Genomic DNA, 16,327 nt, shown 5'->3' with positions numbered 1-16,327 from the left:
GCAGGAAAACTCACTCCCCAAGCGAGTTTTGAAAACACCATTTGGGCGGGCACAGAGTGCTGCTGCATTAATTTGGCAGTGGTGCCTGTGCGAAGGGTCCCTGCCAAAACGGTGATTGACTGAGCTGAAGCCGTTGCATAGGTAAAAGAGAAAAAAAGTTTTAGGGGGATAAGATTTATTAAAGAACCCTGTAAATTCAGACATTTCTTAGATTGGTTGCAGCAGTGTATTTTGATAAGTTTTGTAACAACAGAAGAAAGCAATTTTCCCTCATCTAAGCCAAAAATGTACCAGTTTCATCTCTTAACTGTCAGGTACTGTTTATTTCTCTGTGCATTTTCTTCTGATGTTATCCTCTTCGATGTGTTTCTTCATTTAGGAAAACTGGGAAGCAGCTATTAGATGTCCAAAATTTAGGCCTATTTAACATAAAGAAACACAAACTGAAGCAGGAAGGCATTAATCTCATTTCAGAATAAGAAACCTCTGCAGGTAATTTAGCACTAGGAGTGATAAGAAAAAAAAACCTATCAAAACAAACTCAGGGGACAGTGGCTGCTGAAACAATGTAGGTGTGGTTTGATTAGCAATAAAGTAGTGGTGTGAGAATTTCCATAACAACTCCTAAGTATTTCTGAATTTTCAAAAAAGAGCTTTCTGAAGTGGCTCTAGGTTAGACCTTGTACAATTTGTGACCCAGCAAGCTGAACACATGCTTCCATCTCCACCATGTATGACAATCTACCTGTGATGTTTTCATTTTATACACTGAATGGAGCAATCTGTTCCCCTCCTCATATTTGTTTCTGTTGGTTTATTATAACAGGGTGGAGTCCCTGAGGCTTAATTTTGTTTGTTATAACTGCAGTCTGTGTGAGCGCTCTTGTCCTAAAACCAGTTCCTCCCATACCTTTATCTTCTTGCTAGTAAATGGATATTATTTTAAACACACCTGTCTTTGCTGTATGAACTGAACAGAGGGAAGCTGAGCAAGCATTCTATTGCAGATTTGCAAAGATAGGGGAACATCACACTACCAAGAACTTCATTAACCTGATTTTGTTGTCTGCTTGATTGCCAAAACTTAGATTACTGGTATCTGGTGAACCACAATACTTGGCTTGCAGACTACAGCAGCAATGTGTGAAAAACATGAATTGAATGGAAAATATATATCTTACCAAGTTCCACAATTCAAGTTGTTGTGATCTACATTATCCGGCATTTTCATGGATACCATTTCACATTTTAATTACAGGAGTTCAACTTTGAACTGGAAGCTGGAGATCCCCCTGAATTATATCTGATCTCCAGACTATATAGTTTGTTTGTTCGTTTGTTTGTTTAAGACATTTATTGTTTGTTTAAGACATTTATTCTAAGGGTGTGTGTGTTTGGCAAAGCTGGCCAACCCCTTTCCCCACAACTTATTGGAATTTTTTTGGGGAGGGGGTCCCCCCCGCAAAAAAAAAATTCAGCTAAGGGAGTAAAAAATGGATACTGAATAATGCTGATCCCCCCCCCCCCCAGCATTTTTGGGCCATTTTGGCCTATCTTCCATTTAATTTTGTTTTCATGCATCCCACACTCTGTGGTGCTGAAGTGGTGCAAAAACATGCTTGAAAAACATGGATCTCATGGATCCTCATGATTTTTCCACATGGTCACCCCAAAATCCTCTGCACATCACAGCTCATACCCCTAGGTGTGGAGTCCCTCAATGTTGTTTGATAGCTACGTGCACCCCTTCATCCAGCTGGTTCAGAGTTTTGATTGGGGTAATGACACCCAGCTATATCTGTAGATGGGTGAGTGGCTGGATGTTTTTCAGGCTATATTGGCCAGTGGTTTGGGGGCAATTGGCCAGTGAGCCAGAAACTGAAATTAAATCCCTCAAAGACTAAGGTTCTGTGGCTGGGATGGGGGAAATTGGGAGTAGGCCAGCTCCTTACCCTTGATGGTATGCAATTGACACCAGCATTGATCGGCAAGAGTTTGGGCATGACCTTGGATGCCTCCTTATCAGTGGATGTGCAGGTCATGAATGTAGCCAAACCAGTGGCATAGCACCAAGGGAATGGGGGGGGCATGATGCACTGGGCATGTGCCAGTGTGGGGGCATGGCAGGGGTGTAGGGCGCACATGTGCCCCAGGCGCAGTTTCTCGTCACTCCAGCCCTGACCCAGAGTGGTGTTCTTCCATTCCGCCTGGACTGGCAGTTGGTCCCCTACCTATTTCACCCCAACCTAGTCATGTAATCCACACAATGGTCACTTCCAGGTTAGACTACTGTAACTTGCTCTATGCAGGGCTGCTCTTGAAACTGCTCCAGAAATTTCAGCTGGTACAGAATAAAGGAGCATGGATTCTTATTGGGACTCCAGGGATAGCATATATTCAACCAGTGCTCTGGCAGCTACATTGGCTCCAGGTGGAGTACAGAATCAAGTTTAAGGTTTTGGTGCTACCCTTTAAAGCCCTTAATGTCCAGGCTTCCTGTAACTGTGAGACTGCTTCTCCCAGTACAATCTCCCTCCCCCACCCACTTTAGAGAGTGCTTCAGCCAGCTGAGAACAATTTATTGATGGTCGCTGGCCCAAAATCTATCTAGCTATTCTCAACCAGAGCCAGAGTGTTTTTGGCTCTGGCCCCGGCCTGGTGAAACTTCCTCTCAAGTGAGACCCATGCTCTGCAGGATTTATTGTGGTGTAGTGGTTAAGAGTGGTGGACTCTGAAGTGGAGAATATGGTTTGATTCCGGTATAAATCGGGGACCCTTAGAAAAAAAGAATTTTGCAATGGCAGCAGAGATAGTTTTACAGTCCTTGGCTAGGATCTCCCTATGCTTGATCCAGCTAGCTTTATGGTGAAAATTAATACCCAGACATTTGTAAAACTTGACCTGCTCGATGGTATCATTGTCCAGGTGATTTGAAGGTGGGCTTGAAGTTGCTTGAGAAAACCACAGTCTTAGATTTCAGTGGGTATGGGTCATCTATCTGCTTTGATTTCCACTTTGCACTTAGTGGAATTCTCCTGACAATAGAGAAGAAAGGACTTGATCATATTATTTTGGTGACTTTTTTCAAGAGAAATGTGATCTTTCTCAAGGAGATTCAGGCAGTTCTAGAGCAGGGGTAGGGAACCTGCGGCTCTCCAGATGTTCAGGAACTACAATTCCCATCAGCCCCTACCAGCATGGCCAATTGGCCATGATGACAGAGGCTGATGGGAATTGTAGTTCCTGAACATCTGGAGAGCCGCAGGTTCCCTACCCCTGTTCTAGAGGATGTGGAAGTCTTTAATACCCCACTCACAATGCATTTTTTCTAGCTTGAGAATAAAGGTTGAGCTTTCCTTATTACATTTCTGTGGCCGGCTTTACGGTTCTTTTAAAGGTTTGGTGCTGCAGTGCTTTATTGGAACAATATCTTATGTAGGATTCATTGGTTCCTGATACAAAGGAATACAAAAATACAAAATAGGTGACCAGCCATTTAGTATCTGATTTACATTGTTGCCATAATTCTACAATCTTTCTGATGCAGCTCATGAAAGGATGCTGTGGAGTTCAGTTGGGAATGACTAATTCTTTCTGTATTATAGTGACTCATTATTTGTTCTGAGAATCAGCCTTTCTTAAGTCATGGTGCCCACTCAGTTATTTTTCTCCTCATTTCAAATGAGGTGCTTATCAAACCAAACAGAGATGAGGCATTCTTCAATTTGTCTCGGAAAATCTCTTGCATTTTTCTTTCTCTATGTTTTATTAACAAAATTGTTAATTACAGGAACAGTTACTAGCAGTTGGTTAGTTTTTTTAACACCCTCCTTCCTCAACATAGTGTGCCATTTTCCTTTGCTAGACTGACTCTGTCTCCTGTTTGTTTATTTGTTTATTTGCTTATTATTTTGATTTTTAAACCTCCCTTTCCCAACCAGGTCAGACTCAGTGGCTTACAACATAAATTACCATTAAAATCATATGTTACAAACATTAAAATCTGAAAGAGCAATCTTCTAGCAGCGCCAAAAAACATACTATGTAGAGCCAGTTAGAAGGTAAAGAGTGGGAAGGGAATAACTAAAACACCAATAAAGGGAAAGGAAAAGAATAATTTCAACAACTAAAGGAAAGGGAACAGAAGGAAAGTGAAAGGAAATGGTGAGGGAGAGGACAGCTAGATGGCAACTGTCACCGTCATCAATCATAGTAACATTCTTGTTGGAATAAGCGACTTCTGCATGCCTGGACACTGGGGGGTGCTGTGTATCTCACTCTGTTGCCTCTCTTGTTTGCCCTCCTTGTGTGGGCCAGGAGACCGCCCACTAACTTCCTTTCTTCCCCATGCTAGCTTCACTTCTGCTCTAGCCTTTGACCCGAGCGCATGGTCAATGGCAGCCTGCTCAGTGGGGCCTTTCCCACTGCAGCATCCACTCACTTCCACACTCGTGATGGCGCGTTAGTTGTGCCCACTTGTCATAGGGAAAGTAATCTCTTTAGTCTAGGGTTCTTTCTATCTACCTTTTCTTGGAACAAAGTTGTGAACTGAAGATGATTGAATAAATGTAAGTTTTACCTTTTACATTTATGTCTCTGGAGAACTTTCTATAAACTGCATTCACACACACTGCTGGGCATATCCATGACTCTAAACGAAATCTAACAATTCTAGTATTACCAGAGGCGTATGGGGCCCAGATTGCGCCCGGAGGCAAAACCTCCTCCGGGCGCCCCCCCTGCAGAGTGGCACCCCTCCCCCACTCATTTCCCCAAGCCCCACTTACCCAAGCCGGCAGGGGCGGGGAATTCTTTCACTCTGGGGATGCTGCCTGGGCAGGGAAGAAAAGCAGGCTGTGCAGCAGCCAGCCATTCTTCCCTGCCCAGCAACACCCACAGTACGTGTGAGAGACAAGGAGAGAAGCCTCCCGGCTTCTCTTCCCCTTACTGCAGCTTCTCTGGCTTCTCTCTCCATCTCTGCATGGTGCACATATGGCTTCCCTGGCGCTGCAGGTGGAGAGACGGGAAGAGAAGAAAGAGCAGGGGACACAAACACATAGCTGTTCATAATTTCTCTGCATCTGGGATTGTAGAGAGTGATGGGTTGGAATGCTCGGAGTAAACTCCCCTGAGGTTCAACAAAAAGACATAGAGGCCAAAATCTGATGTTGCCTCTTGGCACTGGTATTCAGAGGTTTGAATGTGGGAAACTTCTGCACAGTTTCAGCGTTGAAGATAGATTTTTCAAGAGCAAGTCAAGAAAGTAGATTCTGAATTTGTGCCCAAGCAGCCCACATCTGTGTGTGTGTGTGTGTGTGTGGAAAGAACCTTTGGTCCAGGAGTTACTTTGGGCTGCACCCTTAGCAACTGGAGGATGAATCTGCAGTGTTTGGAGTTCTTGTAGATACAAGTGTGAAATAGGCATTCAGAGGAAGAGATGGAAATTCAGGCTTGCTTGTACAGTGGCTCATTTGGGCAGGTTTGATATTAATCCAAATTGGCTATTATTTCTGACAATGCTTGGGAGAAATGCAAAGGAATGAGTGGAGGGTAATAAAATATTATTCACAGCAGTAATGAAACATTTTGAAAGTATTTTAAGTTGTATGACACTTAAAATACTTTTAAAATACTTAAAATACTTTTAAGTGTTATAACAGTGGTTAAACATTTTGAAAGCATTTTGAAAATGTCAATTTTTTTTATCTCTGCTGTGTGCCATGGCCCATTGCTGTGTTCATATTTGTGAGTTGAGACATATGCTATAATGGGCTTTGAGATGACCTGGTGCAAAAAATCGTTCTTTGGTTGTAGTGGGGGAAGGTGGCCTTTGGTCATGGTGGGGGAGGGTGGCTGCCCTTACCGTGGGGGGGGGGCTCAGATTTTGCCCTGGGCTCCATTTTCCCTAGCTATGCCTCTGATTTCAGCTCAAGGTGTTGTTTTTTGAAAATCCTAAAATGTGAGTTTTCCCCCAGGAGTTTTTTAAAAAACGTCTCCTGCTTGGCTTTGTGAACACAAACAGGCAGGAGACATTTTATTTTTCCTGCCTTCACCCCCTTTCCCCCATTAGAGCACTTACTTTCATTTTCACAGCAGATTGCACCTGTCATTTTTTGCAGTTTGAGAGTCCCTGCTACCACCATTTGCTGAATTTGTTCCCTACGGAGGTTTCCTCTGCTTGCAGCTCATTCAATTGCTATTTCCTTGTAAAATGTTCATGAATACAGTTTGTTTTCCTTGGTGATCCCGTGCATGTGTATGTTTTCCTCTTTTTTGTTTTTGTTTAGAGAACGCTACGATGGCACGGATAAGAAAATTGCAACCAGTTGGAGGACTGGTCAACCCCTCATTAAGAAGCACTGGGTAGACCTGGTCTCCATGAATTGTAGCTTTCCCCCCCTTAAGATTCTCTTACTGCAAAGAAAAATTAAGACAATCTGTGGAGACCAGGTCTACCCTATGCTTCTTCAACTGGCTGCAGTTCTCTTCTCTGCATCATTGTAGCTACAAATACAGCTCCCTCTAAACAAAAAACAAAAAGAGGGGAAAAGACACATGCATGGTATTACTAAGGAAAACAAACTTTATTCATGAACACTTTACAAGGGATTAGCAATCCGATGAGCGACAAGCAGAGGAAACCTCTGTGGGGAACAAATGCAGCAAATAGGATTCTCAAGCTGCAGAAAATGGTGGGCGCAAACTGCTGCAAAAATGAAAGTGTTCTAATGGGAGAAGGGAGGTGGAAGGCATGAAAAACAAAACATCTGCTATACCGACAAAAAAGCAAATGGGTTCTTTTTAAAACATCTCAAGGATGTTTTATTTGTGCTGTGCAGTAAGAAAATACCAACAAGGACATCTTATTTGTTCTGTGCAGAATCCACCAGAGAGACAAACAAAAGGTGAAGTGTCTGGATGGAGATATGAGCAGCATGTGGCTCAACATACTGGCTCAACAATCTTCCCTGCCTCAAGACCTCTCAACTGGGAAAGCAGCTCATAATCAATGTCCATCACAGAGAAAATGGACTGTTTTTTTTCATTTAGTGTCAAAAACATGGAACCAGATGACTTGGCTGGTTTCCAAGAAATGACAAAACCATCTGTTTTATTTGCTGGCATGAAACTAATAGTGATAAACGTTTGTTAGCACAACACAATTGAGGTATGGCTGGATGATTCCAGTTTATAGGAAAGTTTCATAGAATGAAAGCAGGAATTTATCAGGTTCAATCCTGTAGGGAATGCATGTTAAATCCTGCCCTGAAGATCTGGTGAACACAGTAAAGAAACAAACATATGAAGAAACAATGGGCAATATAATCATTTTATAAGTATTACATATGCAGAACATGGCACTGAAAGTTTTTAGGTCACTGCATTTTTCTCACCAAAAACCTCAATGATTAATCAAATGGCCAAGAACAAGCAGTTGTTGTTTATATCATAGGCTGGTAACAAACGAGCATCTAAATGATCTGGTAGGGTCTCTGGAGTATGCCACAACAGGCATGCATTGTGCTCCTTTTTCAGTGTCTGAGGTTGCTGTGTCTGCAGTCCATTGTGGTGCTGTTGCAGGGCAGCAAAAGAGAGGCAGACAGACGCCCAGGCCTGACTCTGTTTAACTTCTTTTATTATGAATTTCTGAATACAATTTTTATTATCCAAGATTCTAGCTTGATAAATCTATTACGTTTTAATCCTATACTTTCTTCAACAGTTTTTATGTTTTCTACACATTGGGCCCATGGAATTTGTAAGGTAAGTACCAGGCATATCTCTCATACATAACTCAAAGCAGTGACACATGCCAAGGCAAGCTAGAGTTTTTCACCAAACTTTTTCTATGGCATATTCTAACAGCAGTTTAGCACTCACTAACTAATAACTGAACTTGGATCTAAAATAAAATATGTGTGCAATTGTTTTTGACATCTCACCAATTTAGCTCAGATTATTGAGGCTCTCCTTATGATCAGACTTTATTAAACAAATATCTCCTTGTCAACTACGAGTATAAAGGCAACAGGAATTTTGTTGTTTAGAAATGCTTCTTTCTTCATTGGCATCTGCTGTGCAACAGGGACAAATGTCTATCACAGCAAGATTTCTTGTATGGATGCATTTCCTCAAGTCCAACTTTCACTTTCTAGTCTCCCTGTAGCAAGTGAGACCACTTGTAGCATGAATACAATTTTGTTCCACAGGGAGATTTTCCAGTAAGCAGGGAGATTTTCCAGTAAGCACAACTTTGCACCAGCCCTCTTCCCTCCACCCACGGCCAACCTACCTAGCTCCATGTTCCAACTCCTCACACTGCCTTCCATGCCTTTCCCCTTGTCTCATTCTATGCTGCTTCTCTAATACTCATTTCAATATATCAGTATAGAGTTGGTTTTTGCAAGGAACAGCACAAGCAGGGTCTATTTTGGCTTTAGCCCATCTCCCCAGCTCTGCTTCTGCCCCCCTTGTTGATTGGGAGGGCTTTTAAAACCTTTTTTTAGGCAAGCATCTTTTTTTAAAAAAACAAGCATCTCTCCAGTGGAAGCAGTGAGAGACAGGTTGGGGGAGAGTGAGAGTGTGGAGGGGAAGGCGGTGTGGGGTGTGTGGGTGTAGAATACCAGCTCTGTAGTATTGGGACTACTTAGTGTTTTGAGATCCATGCCTTTAAGAGGGGCAGAGTTAAGAGAATCAGGAAACAGGTCTGGGAAGACTAGCTGCTGGGATGACTGGGCTGCTTCCTCACTTGTAAACAGAGAAATGTCAGGAGACCACACTTCAGCCACACTGTGCAGCTAAGAGGTCTGAGGTTGGTGTTCCATAAGTAATGGGCCATTAACTTTTGGATATTCCCCTTTATTTAGAAATGAAAATTTGATAACACTACAGCCATTTTCTTCTGTCCCTGTGAAATTCTCTGTACCAAGCTGTATCAATTATGACCTTCATACTACAAGCTGTATATGATGTTGCTCACTAGCAGCTCAATAAACTTCCTGCTTTTGATGCCTGTCTAGGATTGCAGGGCATTATGAAACAACTGGTAGATGTTCAATCTATGGCTGATGACCTGCATTTAGCTTGGTAGGACACAGGCTGCCTGTCTACACTAAAGCTTTACCAGCCAATAGCTGTAACCAAAAGTACAAGTTTACAATAAGCATCCACATAGCACCACCTACAGTTTGACAGGGCATCTTAAATTTGGTGTTGTACTATATGGTACATTAATTCAGTTTCAAGAAGAATAAATCTCTCTGCTCTAAATTGTGTATACATAAAAGCCACCCAGCTATTCCTTTTAGGTAGCAAGCTTTGTTGCTAGATATAGGAATTCTGTTGGCAATTTGTGGCTATCATTCAAGAACAACAAAGCATTAACGTATTGTCAAAGGCTTTCACGGTCGGTCGGATCAACTGGTTGTTGTGGGTTTTCCGGGCTGCATGGCCGTGGTCTGGTAGATCTTGTTCCTAACGTTTCACCTGCAGCTGTGACTGGCATCTTCAGAGGTATATCACAGAGGGAAATCTGTTATACACTTTGTCCAGTGAGAATGGTTCCCCCACAAATGAACTGGCAAAATTCTTGACTTCACAGTTACAAAGCCACATTGGACACACAACACATTATGTTGCTACTGATTTTATTGTATTTTATTGGGGTTATTCAATTTGTTCTTTCTTTTTGGTTGTAATTTATAGTTTTCCTGTTTGGCATGTACACCGCTCTGAGCCCTTTGGGGGTAGAGCGGTTTATTAAACAAACAAACACACAAACAGATAAATAAATGAAAGTCCTTTTGGCTGCAAGAAATGATGGGATAGTACCTGTGTCTCTGCAGCGTAGAAGAAAGGTTAGAGAACACAGTAAGTGTGCTTTCCTGAGCTGTAGTTTTTCCAATTTCCGTGTGTCTTGGAACAATTTCTCCCCGTAGAGATGTTCAATGTATTGTCGAAGGCTTTCACGGCCGGAATCACTTGGGTGCTGTGTGGTTTCCGGGCTGTATGGCCATGTTCTAGCAGCATTCTCTCCTGACATTTCGCCTGCATCTGTGGCTGGCTGAGATCCTCTGAAGATGCCAGCCACAGATGCAGGCGAAACGTCAGGAGAGAATGCTGCTAGAACACGGCCATACAGCCCGGAAACCACACAGCACCCAAGTGATTCCGGCCGTGAAAGCCTTCAACAATACAGATAAATAAATGTTAAAGACTCAGCCCACTTCAAACCCAACCATCAACTGGGCCACACAGTAGACAGAAAACCTATACACACAGATCGATATCTACATAAAAACTCCACCCACAACAAAAAATCAAAACTTTGACAATTCGTGCAAAACGAATTTGTGAACCTCACCTCCTCCCTGATGAAATCAATCATCTAGACTGGGCTCTGCAGGCTAATGGCTACTCCACAGCAGAACTCAGAAGAGCTTAAGACCAAGAGAAACCCAGAGGACTGAGGAGAAACAGCCCCCCACAGGAAAAATATTTCTACCATATCTCAAGGGAATCACAGGTCAAATAGGGAAACTGATGAAAAAACATAACCTACAAACAATCTTCAAACCTACCAGAAAAAATACGGCAGATGCTATGTTCAGCAAAGGACAAGAGAGACCCCCTCACTTCTGCAGGAGTCTATCGCATACCCTGCAGCTGTGGAAGGGTCTACATAGGAACCACAAAACATAGCATTCAGACTCATATTAAGGAGCATGAAAGACACTGTCGGCTTAACCATCCTGAAAAATCTGCAGTAGCGGAACATACTCTAAATAAAACTGGACATAACGTTCTATTTGAAAACACTGAAATTCCGAACAACTCGGAAGGTTAGTATGTCAGACTTCACAGGGAGGCCATTGAAATCCATAAACACCAAGAAAACTTCAACAAGAAGGAATAGACTCTGAAAATGAACAAAACTTGACTACCAGTAATTAAAAACACCAGAATCAAAGGCCAAGGGCATGCTAGGTTCATGGACAATGGACTCCACCCAGACACAGGGATTGCAAATCTAAGACTGTTGCTGCTGCAGGGAATGCAAATGTGAATCACTCCCTGGACTGAAAAACCCCACCCGCAATACAATGCACTCAACCACACCTTTGCATAGCAAGTTCCACCCAAACACTTACTGATTGGTTCCCCACTTTGGGACATGGACAATATATACCCCACTAAAAACATTCCCTTCTCACTGGACACAGTGTGAAACAGACTTCCCTCTGTGATACACCTCTGAAGATGCCAGCCACAGATGCAGGTGAAATGTTAGGAACAAGATCTACCAGACCATGGCCACACAGCCCGGAAAACCCACAACAGCCAATAAAGCATTACTTAGTTATTGTATTATGGACATGGACACTATTTTGATTTTTTGCCTCCAGTACCAGAGTATTTGAGGCTAAACCTGTTGCCATATTGTTTTATGTCCTTCTAACCCCAGTTCAATACATAATTCTATATTTATTTCTTCCAACTCGAAAAGTGAATTTAGGGGCTATGTTTTTGTTACTATTTCTTGACTTGTTTTCATTTTCTTGATTTAATTTTATTAATTTTTGTGAATTTTCTGCATGTTTATGTGGATGCATCTTTAAAATATGGAAAACACAAAATATACTCTATTTTTAAAAAGGGAATTCACTGGTGGGAAGGACAATTGAATAAAAACACAGCCACTACATTCTCTCAGCATAAAAAGCAGGCCCTAAATAATTCACCTAAATACACAATGCATGTCTAAGCCAGCATGGTGTAGTGGTTAAGAGAAGGTGGATTCTAATCTGGAGAACCAGGTTTGATTCCCCACTCCTCAACCTGAGTGGAAGAGGCTTATCTGGTGAACCAGATGTGTTTCTGCACTCCTACATTCCTGCTGGGTGACCTTGGGCTAGTCATAGTTCTTTGGAACTCTCTCAGCCCCACTTACTTCACAAGGTGTCTGTTGTGGGGAGAGGAAGGGAAAGGAGTTTGTAAGCAACCTTGAGTCTCCTTACAGGAGAGAAAGGTGGGGTATAAATCCAAACTCCTCCTCCTCTTCTTCTAATGTGCAATAGAAGACAATATTAAATAAATGTGCTGTATACAACCAAGGGTGTAGGATGACTACTTAAGACAGCACATTATAAAACCTTCTGCCATGTTGAAATAAATTGAAACTGTGGTCCTCAGGAGGAAAAGGTGCTCATACCTCCTGACTTGGTTACCACCAATGGCAGTCAGCTTTGAGGGCTAGATGAGAGGTCAGATGCAAGGTGTGGAAATGAACACAGGCAGGGACATACTAGATCAGTGATGGTGAACCTTTTCGAGATCAAGTGCCCAAGTGCCCAAACTGCAACCCCAAACCCACTTATTTATCGCAAAGTGCCAACACGGCAATTTAACCTGAATATGGAGGTTTCAGTTTAGAAAAAACAGTTGGCTCAGAGGCATGTGTTACTCGGGAGTAAGCTTGGAGGTAGTCAGTGGCTTTGCTTTGAAGCAACCATGCAACTCTTCCAACGGGTGAATCACAACCCTAGGATGGTTTACTCAGAACAAGCCCCATTGCCAGCAACCAAGCTTAATCCCAGGTAAAGGATCACGCTTTAGTTCTTCGCATGAAATCAGTGGGGTTTAATGGCATTTAACAGGGTAACCTACACTGCTTCTCCAAAACTAGGTCTTAGGTTTAATGCTAATAATTGAGCCCAGCAGCCCAGACCAGCCTAGATGTGTGTGTGTGTGGAGGAGACTCTGCATATGCCCACAGAGAGGGCTCTGAGTGCCACCCCTGGCACCCATGTCATAGGTTCGCCACCACTGTACTAGATCAACACATGACCCTTAGTTTACAGTTTTAATTGGAAAATCTGAACAGTTAAAAAAAGGTACAATATGGTGGGTGGGCCAGCTGTGATTGGTGCATGCTGTAAACCTGGTGTTTACACAGCCGTGCATATATAAAACAAGCAATTCTGCCCCAAAGAGACTCAACCTTCCAGAGCATTTTCTGTTCTTTCCTCTTTGAACTTTTCATTGATTTAAATGGAAATCAGCTGAAACTGTTTTGAGCACTTAGTGAATGTTCAGGTTTGTACTGTACATAATGTCCATTTCCAGTAGTTACAAAGGTTTTTTAAAAAACCATGCCAGTCAAAAGAACAGGTCGTCTATACAACAGATAGTCCAAAACACTGATAATCCTAGTAAGCCAGAGTCCAAGCATTTAAATAAATACCAGAGTTAAACATCTACATATGGTCTTCTGAGTTCAAAAATCTGTTTATGAATCCAAGAAGAATTAGCTGGAAGAATTTAGACTTGTTTTAGCATATAAACAACTAACTCATTACTGGGACAACTGTGATCGGGCTTTTTGTTTTTTTTCATCAGCAGCATGTTTTTCTCCCCTCATTCTTTTCAGGGGGACCATGATGAACAGATTTAGTAGAATTCAAAGGCTAGTTTAGTCCTCTGTAATAGAATGCTTCTACACATTAATCCCTTATGATGTTCCAGCAGGTAGCTACAAGGAGAATTTAAACGGTGATTCTGCACAACATAATCACATTGTTACAAAATTGTGATCATAAGAAGAAAAAAGGATCACTTTGGCTGCAAAGAGGAAAGCAGTGATGAAAACATGCCTCCTTCCAGGAAACAACTAGTATCATTCAAGAATGCTGAGCAGGTGAACACAATAATTAATTAGGCTGAGAAAAACAAGCTGCTTTGAAAACAAGAGGTAAATTTAAAGGCCGAAGCATCAATAGGGTTTTGTCAGTCCACAAGTGGATGGCTGGCACTGTAATTGTGGTTTAAGTGATATGTGAAGATGGCGTAAATCAGATCTAAAAGTACTGCTCAGAAAATGCTGCAGTACAACAAGTTAACATAGATGCTCTGGGAAATCTACATGAATTCTGAAATACATTTTATTTTGTAACAGCTATTCACTACTTTTTAAAAATCTCACATTGATATTGTTTACAAGTTCCTCAGTCAACAGAACATGATGACATTGTTATAAATGAATTTCAAGCATGATTCTCGAACATCATTTGTTTTGAAAGCAGTTGTTTCTACTGGCAGCTATCAGTTTGTGCTGTGCAGGTGTGCTGTGTTTTAGTACACCAAGTCCTCAGGAAACACTGCAAGAGCAGACTTCTAAAAGTTATTGAAGCATGATGCTACTGATCTACACATAATACCCATAGGCAACTAAGTGTGAATGTGATCAGTGTTTACCATACAGGCATGGCGTCCCTGAAAACTGCTTATACACACACTCCACACAGAACAGACAATCTACATTAGAAATACCTCACAGTCTAAGTAATGTGCATGAGTCTATTTCATGTTTTATATTAGGATACTAGAATATGAAGTATTTCTAGTCCCTGTTTTAGTCAGAGCTCTGGATAAATTGGGTGGAAGAACTGCCACGAAGGACTCTGGTAAATTTTGTGTTCCCTTATTCATTTTTCCTGAATAAAGTTACTGTTATTAATAAAACCATCAATATCTTCCTGGATTACTGCAACATCTTACAGTCCATCCTGCTTCATGTGACATAAAATGTAAGAGACAGTTGTCTAGAAACAGAGTTCCATTATACAGTTTCTTGTTCCTTCAAACACTGGCTCAAGCTTTTTGGCCTACATGAAAATATTAAGAGTGGAAATTAACTGTGATGGGCTTACAATGTAACAAAGGACCAACCTTTCAAAACTGAGGCAACAAACTAGGTAGTGAGAGCGAAATATGGTTTAAAGCTTGACTTCTTAGGTCTTAAAGGCCACAACCAAGGATCTACATTCCAATTAATTAATCTAATGAAATTATTGCTGTGTCACTGTGAGTAAGGGGAGGGTTTATGACTGCAAATAAATCCTACCTTGCTATCTCCCTCTGACCTTTCAGGTCACGTGGATAGCAACTGACTATTACCAGGAATAGATCTAATCGGTCAGTAGGCCCTGGCCACGCCAAATCCATAAAGTTTAGGATTTTCAGCCTAACAAGTATTCTTCTTGGTACCTGGTTATGTCACCCTCAACCAGCATCGAGAAACCTTCCAACATGGCTTCATGACACCTTGGGACTCTGTGACTTTAGGGCTAGAAATGCTACCTTACTGATACTCTGAGTAGTGTGTCATTTTAAGGCTGAAGAATCACAGCTGGAATGGTAACATCTTGCTTCTTGAAATTTGAAACTTGTTCATTAAACCAAGGAACTGTATAATTAGTGCTGTTCTGGTTCAGGTTTTATTATTTCAATCCTCACTGCCTTTTATTCTCTTGATTATATTCTTGCACAATTTTAATAAACGTCTTTAATCATATTTTGTTGTGTTTTGTCTTCAGATGGCATCTATCTAGTTCCAGTCCTAGACCCTGGAGATGTTGGGGATGAACATAGGACCTTCTGTAGCCAAAAGGATTCTCTACCATCAAGTCATGGCCCTGCCCCTTTAAAAAGTTCTTGGCCTCCTTTATTATTTGCTATTGAAGCTATTTTTTATGAGACCAATTAAAAACTCCAAAAAGCAGCTCTGAATTTCCTGTTTCCTCCATGTGCAGTCACAATACCAAGAATTCATATACTGCTTCAGATCAGCATCTGCAACACTATCCCAAAAGAGGTTTTAGATTGAGTGTCAAGATGTACCACCAGCAGTGGCATAACTACCACTGGGAAGGGTGGGGACAGGTGCCCCAGGTGGACGCCGTTGCGGTCAAGTGGGGGGGGGCAGAAAATCACCCCGAACCCCTCCTCCTTCCCCCCTCACCCGGCCCCGCCCCACCCTGCCCTGTCCAGCAGAGGCTGCTGTGCATGCCCGGGCTCTGCCCAGCCCAGCGGAGGCTGATGCATGTGCCCCTGCCCGGCCCCACTCTGCCAGGCCCTGCTGCCAGCTAAGGTAAGTGGAGCACGGGGCAGGGCAGCGCAAAGGAGTGCGTGGGGGCCCATGGAGGGGGCAGAAAACTTGGAGTCTGGAGTACATTACCCTAGCTACGCCCCTTGACTGCAGTAATGTAATTAAGTACTGAAATTGTACTGATGTGAAATGCTGTTGACTAGTGTTTCTCTCAGTACTTTAATGAAAACCCAGTTTCTCTGATAGCAAGTGCAAACTGTTATCAATCAAGCCCAAGATGCCTCTGAATGCACCCTTTGAAATAATAAGGCTCTCTGAGGGGGAAAAAATAAAGGACCCTTCCATTTCTCAGCATCAGCAAAGTGCTCAAAGCTTTAGACTGACTATGGATGAATTTTAATGAGGCCTGAATTTGACTCAGAAGGAGGCTGTGCTCCTTTT

At 42.2% G+C, this 16,327-nt stretch overlaps 1 long non-coding RNA gene across 2 annotated transcripts; it reads left to right on the top strand.

Moving 5' to 3' along the window:
• The first annotated feature begins 4,532 nt into the window (after positions 1-4,532).
• On the top strand, positions 4,533-15,559 carry LOC125437172. Of its 2 annotated transcripts, none has more exons than XR_007245146.1 (4): positions 4,533-4,568; positions 7,724-7,764; positions 13,525-13,696; positions 15,375-15,559. It is a non-coding gene; the product is annotated as an uncharacterized LOC125437172 (long non-coding RNA). The 2 variants fall into 2 exon arrangements; XR_007245145.1 differs by having other exon boundaries at positions 13,525-13,750.
• Positions 15,560-16,327: the final 768 nt, after the last annotated feature.

The sequence above is a fragment of the Sphaerodactylus townsendi genome, linkage group LG07 (assembly GCF_021028975.2).
Source record: "Sphaerodactylus townsendi isolate TG3544 linkage group LG07, MPM_Stown_v2.3, whole genome shotgun sequence".
In the NCBI taxonomy this organism is placed as follows: Eukaryota; Metazoa; Chordata; class Lepidosauria; order Squamata; family Sphaerodactylidae; genus Sphaerodactylus; species Sphaerodactylus townsendi.
The sequence above is the reverse complement of the archived record's forward strand: the minus strand, read 5'-3'. Positions and strand labels throughout refer to the sequence as shown.